Source organism: Cygnus olor, chromosome 1, assembly GCF_009769625.2.
Source record: "Cygnus olor isolate bCygOlo1 chromosome 1, bCygOlo1.pri.v2, whole genome shotgun sequence".
Classification (NCBI taxonomy): domain Eukaryota; kingdom Metazoa; phylum Chordata; class Aves; order Anseriformes; family Anatidae; genus Cygnus; species Cygnus olor.
The window spans coordinates 66,827,930-66,845,554 of NC_049169.1; the positions used below are offsets into that span (position 1 = coordinate 66,827,930).

At 42.8% G+C, this 17,625-nt stretch overlaps 1 protein-coding gene across 29 annotated transcripts in view; it reads left to right on the forward strand.

The window, feature by feature from the left end:
* The first annotated feature begins 351 nt into the window (after nt 1-351).
* CALD1 (caldesmon 1) overlaps nt 352-17,625 on the forward strand; it is a 194,219-nt gene continuing 176,945 nt past the window's right edge. For 7 of the 29 annotated variants that reach the window (XM_040563554.1, XM_040563229.1, XM_040563388.1 and 4 more), the window contains exon 1: nt 454-786. The gene's annotated coding sequence lies outside the window, so the exon portion shown is untranslated. Of the gene's footprint in view, nt 787-2,519; nt 2,660-2,894; nt 3,029-17,625 lie in introns of those variants that run through there. The other 22 variants (XM_040563369.1, XM_040563235.1, XM_040563397.1 and 19 more) reach the window with 9 other exon arrangements.

A 17,625-nucleotide genomic window follows, 5' to 3' on the forward strand; every position in this document is an offset into this window, starting at 1 on the left:
TTCAGAACATGGATATTCTATATGTGACTTCTGTTGTGCTATTTGAAATGGAAACAGGCTGCGGAGCCTGCCAACTCATCTTTCGTGTGCCTTTCCCACTGGTGTCGCTCTTTCTGCAGAATCAAGCTTGCACAGTGGAGCATTTCTGTGTTCCCTTTTACATGTGGTGCTCGTTATAAAAATACAATGAAGTTTGGCTGTAGTGAAATTATTTATTTGATTTTTTTTCTTCTGGTGCAAAAAGTAAATATGTTTACCGTGTCCCTTTACATTCAGTGTATTTCCTTTTTTAAGCTCTGTTTGTGTTCAACAAGACAGCCTCTTTCTCCAAGATTAACATTTCTTATGATTGTTCCTGACAGAGGATTTACTTTCAGAGGCCCTGCTAAGGATAACCAAAAAAGGGCATGTAGCAAGACAGTTTTGGCAGCTTGCAAGAATTTTCGGAGCTTTTTAGGTCTTGGTTTTCTGATGAGTGGCTTCCTGAGCATGCCTAGGGAATGACAGGCATCTCTGCAGGCAGGCTGAACCCACCTTGGCTTGTGCGTAGTCATTGGCTGCCTATTAGAATAAATTGAGGACAATGCATACCGCTGCCTGCCAATTGTAAACATAAGGGATATGTATTCACTTAGCATTGACTTTTGGGAGGGGCCAAGGAAAGGCTGCAGTTTTATTGAATAGGGCTGTGTGTGAGGCTGCTGGTGTGCCTTTCTTGCTGCGCTCCTGCTCAAGCAGCCAGTTATTCATTTCCTTCCTACTAGCTGAAAACTTTGCACCTCAGAGGTAAGGGCTTACGATACGTGTTTGTTTGGGAGCGAGCCGGTCTGACTGCATTTGCATCGTGTCTAGAGATTAAGCAGCATGCGAAATATAACGAGTCGTGGAAATGGTCCGACGGTGTCGGATGCTCTTTTTCCTCTCCCCGTTGCCCCCCCTTTCCTGCTGTCCTTGGAGGGCCAGGGTGGGCAGAGGGCTACGAGCTCGCCCACCCCGGTGGACCCACCCGTACGTGGAGCTGTGGGGGCAAGGCTCTGGCTGCGGGGCAGGTTGGTGCCGGCTCCGTGTGCTGGTCCCACTGCGCATGGGGCAATAACCTGTCTGCCCTTCCTTTAACTTTTCTTTGTATATATATATACATATAAATATATAAAAGCATTGCAATAAAAAGGTCTTTGGCGTGGTAATAGCTGAGTTGCTTTTTATTTTGCAACTTAATACCTGGGCTTTGGGGGCAGCACGGCTGCAAAGGCAGTCTCGTGGTGTAACTGATACAGATACAGCAAAGCTCTGGTTAATGTAACTGATCTGATGCTTGCTGCTGCAGATGTCTGCCATGGCAGCCTTTCATAGAAATTTTGTTGACAATAGACAGCATCCGTTTTTGTTTTCAGCCTTCAACATGCACAGCCGCGTATTGCCAGAAAGTTTCTTGTGAAGTTGTCTTTCCTGTTAAAAGGGGGAGAAAAAATGTGCTTGGGTGGGACCGGAGCTCTTAAAAGTATCGCTCTGTGCTCGTGTCAGTCAGAGCGCTGCTCCAGAGGGCTGGCGCGCAGGCTCTCGTTTCCAGCTCCTTTGACATGCTCGGACAGCTTGAAAGTGTTGTGCAAGGCTGGCTGCTGCTAGCACGATATTCTGTGTAGCGGGGAATTTCTTGGGGAAAGAGCTGGGAAAATGAAAGGAGGGATGAAGTTAGCTGCAGAGGGAGACTTGGGAGAGACACACGTTGGCTGAACAAACAACCTCTGACCAGACCTGCAGTGCTAGAATCGATTATTCTCATATGTCATATTATGTGTTGTTTGGAAAAATGGGCAAGATAACTCTTTTAAAAGACTTCTTGTGGAATATTTATTTTCAGTGTGCAGTATTTATGCAATTTTGCCTAGCTGAAAGCTCTTTTCTTGCTAATAGGCATATAGCAGAACAATTTGTGAAAACAACCCATTCTCTCCTTGGCAGCAGCTCAAAGAAAATAAGGAGGCAGTATTTCTGTTGTGAAAACTGTGTATTTATTATAATTTGTCTATTTTAGATACCATACTGTGAGTGATTGTGCTTGTATGATTTGCCATCAAAGAACCCTGAGACCCTGCATGCATTCTTTCTCGGTCTCTTTAAACGTAGCACTAGGTTGCTATCCAAGGGTACACATCTGCAGACAAATTTCATACTTTTTCCTCCTGCCGTTGAGAGATGGGATGGGATCCTAAAACTACATACAACAAAACAGATGGGCTGTTTTGACCTAAATTACAAAGGGGGTGATGTTTCAAGGAAGTAAGTAGTCCATTTGCTTAATTAAGTTGCCTTTAAGGTGAAATGTTTCAAGATACTCAAAGAAGGTAACAGGTCTGCCTTTTTTGGGAGGCTTTCTTATAGGCTGGTATCCTTGCTGATAAAAAAACAAACAAAAAACCCCACAACCAACAACTGCACGTTAACATATTATCTAAATCATGAACAGGAGAAAAAAATCGCAATAATTTGTATTTCCTGAAAACTCCTCTTTGTTGCAGCATGCAATGGCAAGGGAATCAAATCCACGGCCTTCATTCACAGGATTAGTCTTGGTGAAATCAATACTATCACTAATGGATGCAGGAGCTGATGCGAGGAGAGCCTTGTGTAGTCTGAATACACTATGACAATGAGCAATGTAAGTGTGTATTAGGAGAACAAGGGATTTTCTGCAATTGCTACTTCAGATGCCCACAGCAGTATTCTGACACAGAGCAGCCTGAGAAGGGCGTAACTTCCCTTCTGCTTTTGTTTCTTGTGCAGCACTGATAGACAGCGCAATAGTGTCACTGGAAAATAAGTAATTTGAAAGGACAGAGGGCCTCTGATTTCCTCTGGCTACCAGTAGAGGGAAAATTAAAGTGTATTAAGATGGGAAGATGTCTTATTCCTTGAAGTCTCATTTGCAGGGCCATGCATGGCAGGGAGGCACACTGGTCATCATCCATCCATACCGATACAGGGTTAGGGATCTGCGCTGCCAGTTCCAGGTGGTGAGACTAGAAAGGTATGGCAAAGCTCTTTTTGCTGGCTGCCTTCCGGGAGGTTGCTTCTGTCATATGAAGAGATATGCTGTGAGGGTCTATGAAGAGCCTGGCTGGAAGTCCTCTGGGGTTCGCCCTTCCATGTGTGCAACCAGAGTGGCACAGCCTATGGGGCTGATCCCTGCAAAGCCAGGAACTGCAATACAGGAGCAGGGTGGAGGGTCCTGGGTTTGATGTGTTTGAACAAAAACCAAAATCAAACTCTGGGCAAAATAACTCCCACCACAAATGATGAACATCTATTGTCTGATGTGACTGGTTTTCCTGACTTTGGGTTGCTTGCACGGGTGGGAGGGAGCAATACAACTCATATTCTTCTGGTAATGCTGACACTGGTTCAGCTTTTTGTGTCCAACTGGGGTGAGTGTTAATCTGTGTTGTCACAGGTAAAAAACCAAAGTAATAATAATAAACAAAACCAAAAACTCCTCCTTGCGCTCATGGAGGCTTGAAATGCCACATGCCCTGGAGGGCTTTTGCTTCCCAAGGGGATCTGTTCCATTGCACAGAAGCGAGCCTCTGCTCCCTTCCTTCCTTCCTGCAGGACAAATAGGATTTGAATGCCCTGGAGCTGTCTAAAATACTCTGATTTCTCGGTAGCTGCTTACGTGAAACTGTTCCATTGGGCGCTCGAGTTCTAATTTCTATCAGAGATCAGTGGACTTGGTAACTCCTATCCGCTAAGGGGACAGCTTGGTACATTGATCACTGCATGTGAACCAAGAGGGACAGGAAACCATATATGCATAAGAAAGAGAGGGCCAGACAGCAGCATTAGCTGTCCATCTGCAGGGCTTGCCTGGACTCTCCTGGGTGTCCAAGAAAGCGCCAAAAAAGGTAACCAGCAGAACGTGAAGTGCAATCCTGCGAACCTTTCATTGCCTTTGAGGGGAGCGTTATGGGGTGTTTGCAGGACTGGGCTCCAGGTGTACAAAGCCTGAGGCAGACAGGCCTGTGACTGTGAAGAGTGGGAGTCTATCTTCAAAGCAGGTTTTCATTCTTTAAAAATTGTCTCCTGTTAGTAACTACCCCTTGGCAGCTTGTAACAGGAAAACTGCTTCCTTACTCGAGCGTGCACCTTCAGAAATACTCAGGTGCAAAGGCCAGCTTGTTGCTTCAGTTCATAGTTCCTGCATGGCCTAAAGCCTCAGGACCTGGTGAGAATGGATTTCGGGCACAGCTGTACTGGGAACAAGTCACCTGCATGCCAGTGCTTTCTCCTCTGGCGCTGGTGCCTTCTGGGAAGCTGTAGCTGTTGCATGCCTCCAAATGGTTCGTCAAGGATTTTGCTGGACCTGAAATTTGACTCAAAGGCATTTGAAGATCAGATTAGGTTTAACCTTTTGGGATGAAACACTGAGGTCATAGGACAGTTGAACTATGTAAGAATTTCTCTTTGCTTTTCCTAAAGCTCTTGCACAGTTTAGCTAGCCCTGTGGGGAAGGACACTCTGTACATTATAATTTGGGATCCCTCCCACCCCCAGGGGAGCTTGCTCCTACTTTTCTTGAAATGGATTAGATTAACTAGACACATTAGGGCATGTAACACTGTCAATTAGCTGCTAGCCCTGGTATGTTAGCTGTATGGTTTACATCCAATTAGGAAACTGCTGCTTATGTGTTTTTTTTCCCCCTTTGGAACTGTGCTTAGTGCTGATAAATGGTGTGGGGCTGGCAGCTTGGCTGCCAAGCAGATACCAGCAATAGCAGTGCAGGCTCTTCGACATCCCCTCTACCCAGGCATCACCAGTTGGCACCTCCTGATCAGAAAATCCTGCCTATAGGAGTGGTTATGGGGTTTGTGTTGAAGCCAGGGTAAAGTGCTCACAGGGTCTGTTCTGCTGACTCGTAGTAGCAAATAACTGAGGAAGTGGGGGGAAGAGAGAAAGGAAAAAGAAGGCCAGATCTTAAACTGCTGCAGTCATTTCTCCTTTGATTTTTTTTTTCCTGTGGTCATAAATACCTGGTGAGTCATTTAATGGCTGTGTCTGTTTCTTTGTCTTCAAGTGCAGAATAATCCATGCCATTTTGTATTTAGCCCATGTGGCTACTGAGGCTTAATTCATTAGTGCTCCTAAAGAGTTTGTAATCTTGAAATGCCAAGTTTAAGCACTGGCCTTATTTTTGATTGATTTCTGTTTTGATTGATTGAGAAACCTTATTTTTGATTTATTTTCTGGCAAGAATGTACAACTTTTGGTTTGTTTGCACAGTTATATATTCCACTAGAATTTAACTGTTTTTCTAGATTGTGGACGTAAAAACCCAGAAGCGCAGCGAATGAGGTGGAAAACAGGGCAGGCTCAGCACGGTGACTGAGCTGAAACGCCTGGATGGGATTTCTCGGGTGCTCGCAGATTTAACTGCACTTGCTGCACCTAAGGGAGCATCCTGTGAAGCTGTTGTGTGGGTACCAAAACTGCAGGATGACAGCTTTTACCTCCAGCCCTGCCACAGTGTCACAAGAGTGGAAGAGAAACTACTGACCAAGCTGGCAAAGCTTATCTGCTTGTCTGGTTTCTTGCTGATGGGAACATTTCAAGTTGTAACTCCTGGGGCCAGGCCAGGCTGCAGTGGGGAAAATATTAGGGAAAGATTTCAGGCAATGGAAACATCATTACATGTTTTCCACACCCTCTTGTGTACAGAATACAAATAACGAGCATTTCCCTTGGGACTTGCTGTGGAGGGTGTGAAGCAAAGTGGAACCCACCCGTTTGCACATTTTCTGGTTTATGTCCTTAAATGGGAAAAAAAATCTTTGGAATTTAGCTCATAGAAGGGTTATAAATAGATTAGTGGAGATAAAGTTTTGCTGTAAATGCTCTGGTTTTGGGTGTATTCAGAAGAGTAACTCTGTAGGCCAGCTGATAAGAAAAAGGCAGCTATTGATAGCCACAGCAGGACGCCGTGTGGGCACCCTCCACACTTCTTCCTCCAAGTGTGCGGAGACCCAAGGGGCACAGCAATCTCTGGGTGCACTTCCAGAAGCTGAGTAACTCGGGATGAGGGAGAACTGGCATTGCAAGGTGCATGGTGTGTCGGAAGCTCGCTTCACCTCCCGCTGTGGGGCCAGGCGGCCACTGGCTGCGGTGCTGCTGCAGGGGCCAAACCCCGGGACTGGCGCAAGTCAGCTTCAAAGGGAGCTTTGCCCATGTGGAGGAGCCTGTGATCAGGCCCTTGTTTGTTTCTTATTTGCAGGGCTTTGATGTTCCCTTGTCTGTCTGTGACTGCCACAGGGCATGTTACTAGCCTTTTCCCACTTCATTCTTTTCTTTGACAGTGAGCTCTCTACTGGTGAAATGGTCCTCCTCCTGTCCCCGTTTTCTTCCTGAGCCACAGTGTTCACCCTGGTAAAACCTCTCTCTGATCCCAGAAGCTCAGGCAGGACCTCGTTTAATTCCTCACTGTTCCAGAAGACCTAGCAGTGCTTGTCTGATAGCCTGGGTCATCACCATCTAATACAAGCACTTGTGTCAAGAACAATTTTGCTTGGTCTTGTGGGATCAGCTGCAGATGGAGTAAAAGCTAAGGATTTTCTGTCTGCGTCTTCTTTTTGTGCTAAAGTAATGACCTGGTGATAACCTGCTTTCTCTCAGCAGTTTCAAAAGCCAGGGGGAGAATTTGGCTTCATTCCTGTCTAGTTAAAGACTCATAGGTTTGGGAAAGAATTTCCTCGGGCTTGGATGCAAGCTGTGGAAATGGAAGCAAGCTGGGTTAGCTCGGAGACGTGGGGAAGTTTGGTCAGCTCCTGTTTACCTGCAGAGCTGATCCCCTCTGTTGCGGGTGCTGTAGGATGCCTCTGGCAGAGGTCAGCATCCTGCACGGAGGGCTGTGGTGCGCTGCACCTCTGCGGCCTGAGGGCAGGAGAGGGTTTGCTGCTTGGCAGGGCTTTGGGAACAGCACGGCCCTATATGCACAGCCACACCCTGCTATGGAAACAGGGGGCTTCATCATTCGGATGTCTGATAAGCTGCAGCTGTTACTTTGCCACTTCAAACAAAACTGGATTATAAAGACTGAAGTGCAGCATTTTAATTGCTGTAAATACGAATAAGAGTGTTTAGGCAATCCAGATGACAGAGCTAAGCATTTCTGCGGCTAATGTATATTACACTGACAAAAGCAGGCCTGCTGAAGATTTCCCTCCCGCTACCGTCACTAACTTACCACACGAATTGAATTGTCTGAGGTCTGCTGTCACTGTGCCGGTGAAAATGAGGGAGAAGTTTTAACCTGGGCATTGGTTGGCCTGAATCTGACAGTGCTGTCGGCAGCTGTATGGTGAGGTAAACCATACAGTTAGTTTTAAACATATATATATATATATATATATATATATATATATGTACCGGGACTGATCTCAGTTATTGCAGTGTAAATCTGTTTGATTTCCTAGAGTTTCTCAGAATTCAGAGGGCTGCTTGGTATCAGAAACCAGCCCTTTTTGTTTTGCTTTCTATGCATCCCCTGAAGGCCGCTAGCAGCAGGAAATTAGGTCAGGATTGCAGTAACAAGCATTCATTGGGAATTGATATTTCATACAAGAGAGGGCACTGCAAAACCAGCAAGCCAGTAAAATTCCACTTCTCGTTTGCTCCCTGGTGATTAAAAGGCCTTGCTGTAAATGGGGAAGGCCAGAGCTTCATTCACTTCAGCCACAATAGTAAATGGCTTATTCACTGGACACAGTATGCAAGCAAATAGCATGGGTTTGGGACAATAAAAGGGAAAAGCAGCAACTTTTGCTTGCAGTTTGTTTTCAGTTTTCTCCACTGTGGGTTATTAAAATGCTCTGTGACTATTTTTTTGTTCCTTTATTTAGATCTATGTAAATGGCAGTCAATTTGTTTTGCTACTTAACCCTCACTCCATAAAACCAGACACACCAGCCTATTTCCTCTCCTTCCCCCTAAACAACCCAAACAAGAAAAAGACATTTCCTCTACCAGTATAAATAAATGTAGCTCCTCTGTCTTCAGCGTATCTGTTGTTGGTTTATATGACTGCAGCCTGGGGTTAGCAGACAAAATTTTATTCTCACCCCAGGTATAAAACACTAACTTTAAGAAAAGCAATGATTAAATGCTGGTATTTCCGAAACAGTAATGGGACCATGGGAGTGAAGCAAATAGGAAACGTGTGTGCATGAATAGGGATGAGTTTTGGGGGAGGGCAGGACCAGCGTGCTTTGGATGGGAAAGAGCACAGGGGAGCAAGGCTGTGCACACCCGTCAGGGATTTTCCTTCCACCGCATCGGTTCCTGCAGTGAAACCCTGTGCAGATGACATTAAGATGTGAAGTCATTACAACACAGTTGTGTTTACATTCTTGCTTTTCAGTTTATTTCTTTGGGGTTCGGTACTTTCTCTGCCATCAAAATCACAGGGAGAAAATCATCAGTCTATTTGCATTTTATTTCCTAAGGAGAAAAACAGTTAAGTGACTGCAGCAATGGAGCTATGTAGGGTTCCCTCCTTGCTGGACATTTTCCTGAGGCTTTTATTTGTCACGTGCCTTAGAAATATTATGTCATATTGGTAGGTTTAGAGGTTATAGATGGGGTCCTTTAAGCTGCTGTCATTTTGATGTAAGCCCAGAAGGGCTGATTGATTAGTCTGATCTCCCAGACCCCATGCATCATTGCACATCATCCAGTTACTTGTTTTGAGGCCACTTAAGCTGATGTGGTTAAAATCATAATTGGCTCCTCGAATGATTCTAGTTGATCCCCGGACAGGTGGCTGGATTTGAATCCAGTCTTCCGCTCCTCCAAAAAGTTATCGTGCCTCCCAGGATGGACAACAGCCCTGTGACAGGCGTGTGGTTCAGCTTCTTGTTTTGACACACATTTGGACCTCTGCAATTTCCAACAGGAGTAACTGGTAATATGGATTTTTGTCAGTGTCAATAAAGCAGACCTTCTTGCAAGTGACCAGCTATTGGGTGATACTGGGTTTACCCCTGCAGTTTAGGTTAGGTATTGACTGGCAGCTTTCCAGTGGTTTGGCTTCTCATTGCCAGTGGCTTTTTGACACATCACTGCTTCTGTTTCCTAGTGTTAAGGAGAATTGACCTTTCTTTTTGGTGGTCCCTTATGACAGTTGCTGATACCTTCATTTACTGAGAAGAGTTTTTTTTTTTTATTATTCTTTTTGGCTTGGTTTGCTTTCATTTATTACTTTAATGGTGAAACCAGCACCTTCAGCTTCACCTGAAGGCACAAGATCTTTTGCATCAAAAAGCAGTAGGGTGTAAATTAGGCCCACTTTGAAATGGTGTTACTTTTCCTCTCTGGATGGCAGTACTTCTGAGGTGACATCATCTGACCACTGTCATGAAGCTGGGCTAAGACTGATGCCCATGGAGGAACCGTAATGTGGCCAAGACAAGTGCTTTCAGGTTCTGACAGCCCACTAAAGTGACAGTGATGCACGTGTCTGCTTCTGTTTTCTGGCTATTGAAAGGATCAGGAAGAGCCAATTTGGAGACCAAAATAGCTAGATATTTAGCCTCCTCACTGTTTAAATCCTGGATGGAGAAAAATGTAGAAGCTTTGTATCTTCTCCTTAAATGCTGTCTGGAACCTTTGGAAAAAGCTCCTGAATAATAAGCAAATTGAGAGCAATAAGTATTCTTGCATGGTTGAAGAAACTTTTTGTTTCTTCTAGTTTTAGTATCCTCAGTCTTCCTGAGCCCAAATGTAAGATGCTTTGATTTCCTTTTTCCTCTTAGAAGAGTCCTCCTTAGATTCAGTATACAGAAAACCTAATATTAACGAGGGGGGAGGGAATAATGGTACTTTTATCTTCTGTATCAGATATCTGATAAAGATCAGTTTATCTTAGTAAGAAATGAAAGGAGTTTACTATCTGTGTAAGAAATATGTTTAGTTATAACAAACAGATTGAAGTGGTGGCAGACAGTGAATCTGACTTATATGACAAAATACAGCTATACAGTCCTGAAAGTCTGGAGACTGGCTTGATGAACTGGAAAAAACATTATAATCTGAACACTTTATTTCTGTCTCTCCTGTGACCCTTCAAAGCAATGGAAAGGCACTGATGGAAAGACTGTTGGCATTAGCAGGCATAGAAATGGTTTCATTGATTTTGGTTCAGTGCTTAAAGGTCGCTGAGGTTGAATTTAAATCTTTACGTTCGAGGTTTTTTCCCCATTTTAGAATTAAATACCAGAGGCTATAGGCATAGCCTGAAAACCTGGGAAAGACATATTAGGTCATCTTGTCCCTTTCCTCTAGGCAGTGCAGGATGACTCCCTAAAGCATATTCACACGTGTTTTGTCCATAAACACCTCTGTTTATTAACAAAATACAATAAGCTGTAGTTTTTCAGTGAGGATTGGGATATTTTGCTGCACTTTCTAGTTTTTAGCAGGGGGAAATAGCTATCATTCTAAAATGTGTTTCTTGGCCTATGGATATTGCTTATGTGAATTCAAGCAAAAAAATGTCTAATGAATGGAAACTTGTAGAAGAGTTAACGGCAGCTGGTTTTATTATGGACCATGGCTCTGACATGATCTCACGCTAGTTTAATACAAGTGTTACCTCACTGACTTCAATGGAACAGTTTTTCATTTGCAAGGGAGTAAATGAGGCCCAAATCAGTCAGACACCTAGGGAGACTCTCTGGGAGAGGGTTTTAGTTTGGGGAATGTACTTTACGTACATATAAAATATATGGGCATATCTGGACATCTCAGTAAATGCATCAGGCCACCTGTGAGAAAAGGGCCAAATTCTGCTTTGAATAGCACCTGTGTAAATCCAAAACGAAACTAATGGATCGCTTGCCAGGGAGAGCCAGAGAAGTATCTAATTTTTCTGAGTGCTGGGCCGAGTTTCCTTCTGAGTGTATTTCTGGTGTTTCCTCGATGAGATGGGTGGGAAATATGGCAGAGTAAGACTGTTCTGCAGCTTCAGTATTTTTGCTTCTTAATTTCAACCATATCAAATTAAAAGAGAAGCTGTGTTGACTATTGTGAAGCAAGCTCAGACAAAAGCACCACATGTGCAGCTATTCTGCCTTGAAACTATCAAAGCAAGCAGGGAAATAAGAACCATGTATTTTAGTCAAACCTCTCTTCTGAGTTGCACAATAATACGTCTTCCTTGCTCTGCCTTCAGCTTAGCTGAATCTTGCAAAACTCTAGCAAGGCTGTTGTGCTCTGTTGGAAGTGCAGCTCTGGGCTCAAAAAGGGAGAAGAGCTTCAAAACTTCCTAAAGTCCACCAGAGTTGTTACTTTACAAGCTGCAGCAGCAGTCTGCAACTGTGAGATGAGCTTTGCATTTACACCGTGTATGAGGAAACTGAGATGGAGAAGTGACAGGCATTGATTAAGAATAGAGAAAGGCCGGGGAAAGAGGCTGTGTGTTCATGGCTTCTTGCTGCTTGTGTCTTGGTGGTCCTGCTCCTTTCTCTCCAGCACAGCAGCACCTGAGCTACAGGCTTGTGTGGAACCAAGGTCTGCAGCCTCTTTGGTGCAAGCTTTGAAATGTGTTTTAGGGTTTGACTTTAACACAGCTCCCTGGATTTTACTAGGATTTCCCAGCAGTATAAACACTGGTTTCGGATGCTTTTTGCTTTGCTCAGCCTTTGAAATGGTGAAGTTTACAGGTGTGCGATAGAAATATTCATTGTAATGTGGTTTGCAGTTTGACTTGGGGCACTCCTGCTGACGGGGGGAAAACACTTTAAGACTATGGAGTTATATAGTGTTAATTCATTTTTATTTTACTGAAGATCTCGAAGGAAAGCAGAATAATGATAACTAAGCTTGATCTATTGGCCAAAACTGAGAGGGAGAAAGCAGTAAAGTACGTGCAATGTTTTAAATGGTCCTATCCATCCGCTTGTTTAAAAGGGAACTCTTATGGAGAGTGGTTACAAGTTTTTTCTCAGTCTGTTACAGGGTTCTTGCTGTTCACTGTCTGAGCCAAAGCTAATTATATTGTCCACAAAAAAGCACAGCAGAAGCTAGCATCCCTGTGGTTTATACACAGGCTAATTATTCCCAGTGGTGATGCAGAAGTGTGCCCCCACGGAATTGGTCTCAGGGTGCCAGTTTATTTCCTGTATGATACCGTTGTGCCATGGGACAGAAGTGACTTCTAGCTGCAAGGCTCTGCCAGATTCATCATGGTAAGTGTAAAGTAGAGGCCCAGTTACTTAGAAGATTTCTGATGAGCTTTTTAGTCCTCTCTGGACCTTTCTCCTGAGCAAATTAGATGCTGTTAAGATAAATTTGTCTGGTAATAGCACACACAGGTTTTCTTCTGCTTGCTTTGTATGTTTCTGTCCTTGAAAAACCCAAAACAAACAGAATCACAGAATATCCTGAATTTGAAGGGATCCACAAGAATCATAGAGTCTAGCTCCTGGGTCTGCACAGGATCACTCAAAAATCAGACCATATTCTATCAGAGCATATGCTAAACGCCATATTCTATTGCTATTTCAATACTGTCTTTAGCTGAACAGAGCTTGCCAAGTCCAGCCTGACCTGTATACACAGAATAATACTGTGCACACTGTAGGTACCTTCAAGTAAAAATGGCCCAGGTTATGTGGAACATCAATGGTCAGAGGCACAGACCAGGACTTCTGACACCTACATCAAGATGCACAGGTCTAAACTATACTCTCATCTGAAGGCATACTCATAAGCCTACTATTTACCTACTTTTTTTTTTTCTCTTAGCTCCTGGGACTATTTAATGGGACTGGCATATGACTGAAAAGGAAGAGATAAGTAAATAGGCAAATTTTTCTGTGAAGCATGATTAGAATTTAAGAACACCTTAGACAAACTTTAGAGACATTAAAGTGAAAGAAAGAAAAAATAATAAAGCTCAAGGTATTGAATACAGGTTTATCTACCGAACATTCTCCTGTGTGAAGGTTTTTATTGGCAAAAGACCTAGCTAGATGTGGTCTAGTGACTTGGATGTTATGAGGTGACGCCTTTTATTAGAAGCTGAATTCCCTCTTTGCTACTTAAATACAAGGTTAGTATGCAGTGTTATGGTATTCCGCCCAAAGTAGTCTGGCCACCCTTGATCAGTTTTGTTTTTGATCAGTAAAAATGCATGGCAAGAGATGTTGAACCACGTGGTATTTGCTGCTGCCAGGGATACTAAGATGGTCAACATCTGTGGAGTTCTATTACTACTACACTTTTTGTATTGGACTACTTTTACCATTTTTTTAACATAATATCATGGAGGTATTCTTAGAAAATGGGCAATAGTCTGAATGGACTGTGTGTATCTGTTGTGCTGGTTTCAGAAAGCAAAGGTGGTGTAAAGTCTTAAAACGGGACTTCAGCAAAGAAATAACTGTGGGAGGGGAGAGAGCAGAAGCTCTGACAGATGGTGTTACATCCATTTGTGCCATATCTAAAAGTGTCGCTTTAGCTGAAGTGGGTGTCAGGAACGAACAATTATGATTCCATGTTGAAACATGTCTGCAGCAGAGAAGGACAGTAGGGTACATGGAAGCAGCTGTGTTCCTCATACAGCATTGGTGCTGCTTGCTCCACTGGGAGTATAAACATATCTCTGAAATATCAGAAAGAAAAGCTTTATGTGCAACATGTGACTGCATTTATACAGGTGCAACTGGCCTCAACTGAAGGGCTGTTTTGATGAGAGACGAAATGTCTCATTTATATCATTGATATAAATTACTTCTTGACATTTACATGAGTGGTAGAAAACAAACACACTCCACTTCTGTTGGCATTCTTGTTGTGTGCATAAAAGAAGACCTGTCCTCCTTACCCATATGCATTTTCTGTAAGGATATAATGCCCCTATTCAGTATTCATAAAGAAGGTAGCGGCTACCCAGCTTGGCTGCTTGATGAAGAGGCAGTTGCAGAATTCCACCCAGCTGAAATCACTGATTTTTGCGAATGGAAATTGTTTATACATTTTTCTTCATTAAAAAGAAATGCAATTAGTGGTTTACAATGTTTATGTGGATAGCATCAGCTGAATCTTGTTCCAATCCATTGCATGCTCTTTTAACATGACCTACAATACACATCATGCAAAAATCTGTCTGGGATGTCCAAAGTTAAGTGCAAATTCCCAATGCAAATATAAAGTTTTGCCAAGCCGAATTAAGCTCCTTAGGTGGTATCAGGAAGGGCTTTGTTGGATTGTTTATTTTTTTCAGGGGGCAGGGATGGGAGAGACTATAAATAGAAATAAGATGCTATTTTGCAACTCTGAAGGATTCAGTCTTGAATTAGACTGTTATATTAAATCTAAAGACTGAAATTAAATCCCTGCCCAACATTCACTTTTTTGATTTAGTGATCTCTAGAAAGGGAACCAGCTGCACTCTCAACAAATTGTAAGGAGAAGGCAAGGGTGTCAAGACAAAACTTTGGGGTGTACAGCGGCACTAAGAGCATCAGGTCTCAAGCAGATCAGTTTGTACAACACCGAGTCCAACTGTTACACCAAATTGCTTGCTGTGTTACCGGATTGCTTTATTTTGTATGTGTTTTGTTTCATGTCAGCTTTAGTGGTCAAATATTACTTCTGGTTTAATAATATCACAGCAGTATAAAGCTTCTGGACAATTTATTTAAATAGGTGTTATTGGGCAATTGTACTGTAGCGTTTTACTGCTGATTGCATTTGAAACCCTAGCAATCTCAGGCAAGGTTTATCATGGCTGAAGCTTATTTCCCTCCAGTATCTCTGATACTACAGAATACATCTTTGGAAGTGACGCAAAATAAGCAATTGTTTCCCCTATTCATCAAGATTAAAACAAGCCCTTGTGTTTAGTAGAGTATTAAAGTAAGAGTTTAATAGGAAAAAATAAAAAATAAAGGCAGTTCTGAAAATTCCCAGCAAATTGTTCAGGGGCAATGCATACAGTCAGTTAAATGCCTTCTTGGAGGTATTGCACATCAGAAGTGGTAGCTCCTGTCCTATTTATACTCAGAAGCATGGTATTTCCAACAGCCTTTGGAAGAAACCATTCCAATATTGGGGTGTCCCGTGACACATGCACAATAAAATCTGAGTTGCCCCGATATGATGTTTTCAGGAACTTTCAAGTGTCAGAGTTTTGATTGTAAGTTACTCGCTCTCACAGAGGAACAGTTGTTTGCTGGCTCTTGTGGACATTTTCATCAATGTCAGTTTAATTCTATTTCAGTATTTCTTCTACTGACATCTGATGCAGACTGACCAAAGAAACATGTGCCTGGCTTTGATTTTTACCCATTTGCATGTGCCCAGTTGCTTAGGGTGCCTGGTTTGTAGTTGTGCTCACCTCTGGTGACTGAGGGGAAGAGGACCTGAAATTTCACTTTAAATGCTTTTTAGCCATCAAGCAGTTCAGCAACTGCTGTATTACCAAAAGTACCAGATTTTGTTAGGAACCTCAGGTGTTGACTCAGAATAATGTTGCTGCTTCCACATAAAATTATGTATTGAAAAAAGCTTCCTTTAAAGGATCGTACAGATTTATACACTTAGGTAATTGCTATCTAATTATCATAGCCTTGTTAATGTGGTGAGGAAAGAGAGAAAAAAAATAAGGAACTTTAAGTTAGCAGGTCAGAATTATGGATCCCGTAGCACATGGTGACTACAGTATTATTTTTTTAAAGTGCGTATGGTTAGCAGCTTTAAGCACTAGATGCTGTCTTTGATTATAACAGTGCTGAACTTTATCTGCAAAATTGAAACCTCTGATTCTCTAGTACATCAGTAAGTGAAACCTAAGCACATGTAATCTGTAAAAATAAATGTAATTACTTTAGCAAATGTATTACAGCTGGCCAGGTTTAATGTTAAGATACCTGTTTCTTATAGCTGACTAGTGTCAGAAGACAGAGGTGATGGCTTGAGCTGTGCTATGCAGACAGAACGGAGGAGAAAATATTGCCTTGCATTCTTCTGAGTGTACATTAAAGTGAATTAAAGTGAGTTGTGGTTCTGGCCTTTGACATTTCTTCCCACTGTTTTCTTCTGTTTAAAGCATCTTGGTGAGGGAAGCTTTTTTTTTATTATTTTTTTTTTAATTTCAAAATCTCTGGTAAAATTGTAGCTAAGTGGGCTGCTTCAAAATTGAACACTTGATAAAATCTTCAGGAACACCTAAGGCATCCAAAAGCCTTCACTGACCTACTTTAATGCAGCAGTGTTGCTAGTGCAGGAGCAGTGGGTAGGACTCTGCACTCCATTTCTGGTGCTTCTTTAGTTTTGCTGTATGATTTTAGCAGACTTTTTGGCCTTGTCGTGTTTACTTATCTTTGAAAGGCATATTTTGGATTTCCATAGTAGTACAGGGGTAACGGGCTGACTGCAGCAGATGAATTCAGTGTGGGTCAGTAATTCATATGGAGACAACAATAAGTTCATGATAGGCTGTGGGAGATCTTTGTCTGGTTGGACCACTGGCACAAAGCATGGCTTACATGGGTGTAGCTGTCCATTATTCTGTAGCTTCACCCCAACAAATGTCAGTGTCATTTCCTATAGAGGGTAGGGCCTTACTTATCTGCTACAACAATAAGCAAAAGTATCCTTGTTCCCTGATCTTTGGAAATTTCAGCAGGTAGAGATCCTGTTTCTCACAGGAGTGTGGTGAATTGAGCAGTAATTAGTGTCTACAAAGTGGTTAGAGGTCCTTTAATGAAATGTGCCCTGGAAGTGATAAGTGCATTGTGGTATTGTTGACTAAAGCAATGGGCACAAGAACCAGTGGCCAGAGAAAGCTATCATCAACTGCTAAGCTTTTTTGTTCCTGCTCTTTGATCCTGCAGGTTTCCAATTCTTCCTTTTCATCATACTTTTAAATCCCTCTTTGTGCGTTGCTGAGCTGATGGGGGCCAACTGATTTGGGGTGACTAATCCAAACAATTGGAGTAAATTATTAGGTTTACAATTTCAGTCCTAACTTAGAGCACCATCTTCTTTTAGAAGTCAGGGAGGACTAACAACGTTTTAGACATTACTGCTTTGAGTAGCCAGTGTAGGTTACAGAACAAGACTCCTGATAAACTAACAAGTATTTTTAGCCCATCGATCAATTAAAGTACTTTCCTTTTCTTAGAAAAGCAACGCCAGATTTAGAACAGTCAAGGATTTTGGTATTACAAGTCAGCCCAGCTGAGGTGTAACTTCTACAGGAAGAATAGGCTAAGAGAGACTTCCTATGCATTTCAGACCATGGCAAGAAGCAGCCATAACCTTAGCATTTGTACTCCTGCGGATAGATGTGTAATTATCCCTCAGCATTGCACCAGGAGAAGCAAGCATCTTTCCCGGTGTGCGGTCTGTACTGAGGATGTGTGCAAGGAGTTGCAGCCAGTTCATCTCCTACCCCTGTGGTACTTCTGTTCCCCGAGAAGGCTTTTGTGGTAGTAGCGCAAGCAATAACTGCCCTACGTGGTGCCCTAGCTTGTGTTGGGGCCATGTTGACTCCTCTGTCTCTGCTTCAGGGGTGTGTAAGTGGGGTGTGCAAGGGTTGAGACGTGGCTTGTCCTTCTTTTGGCTACT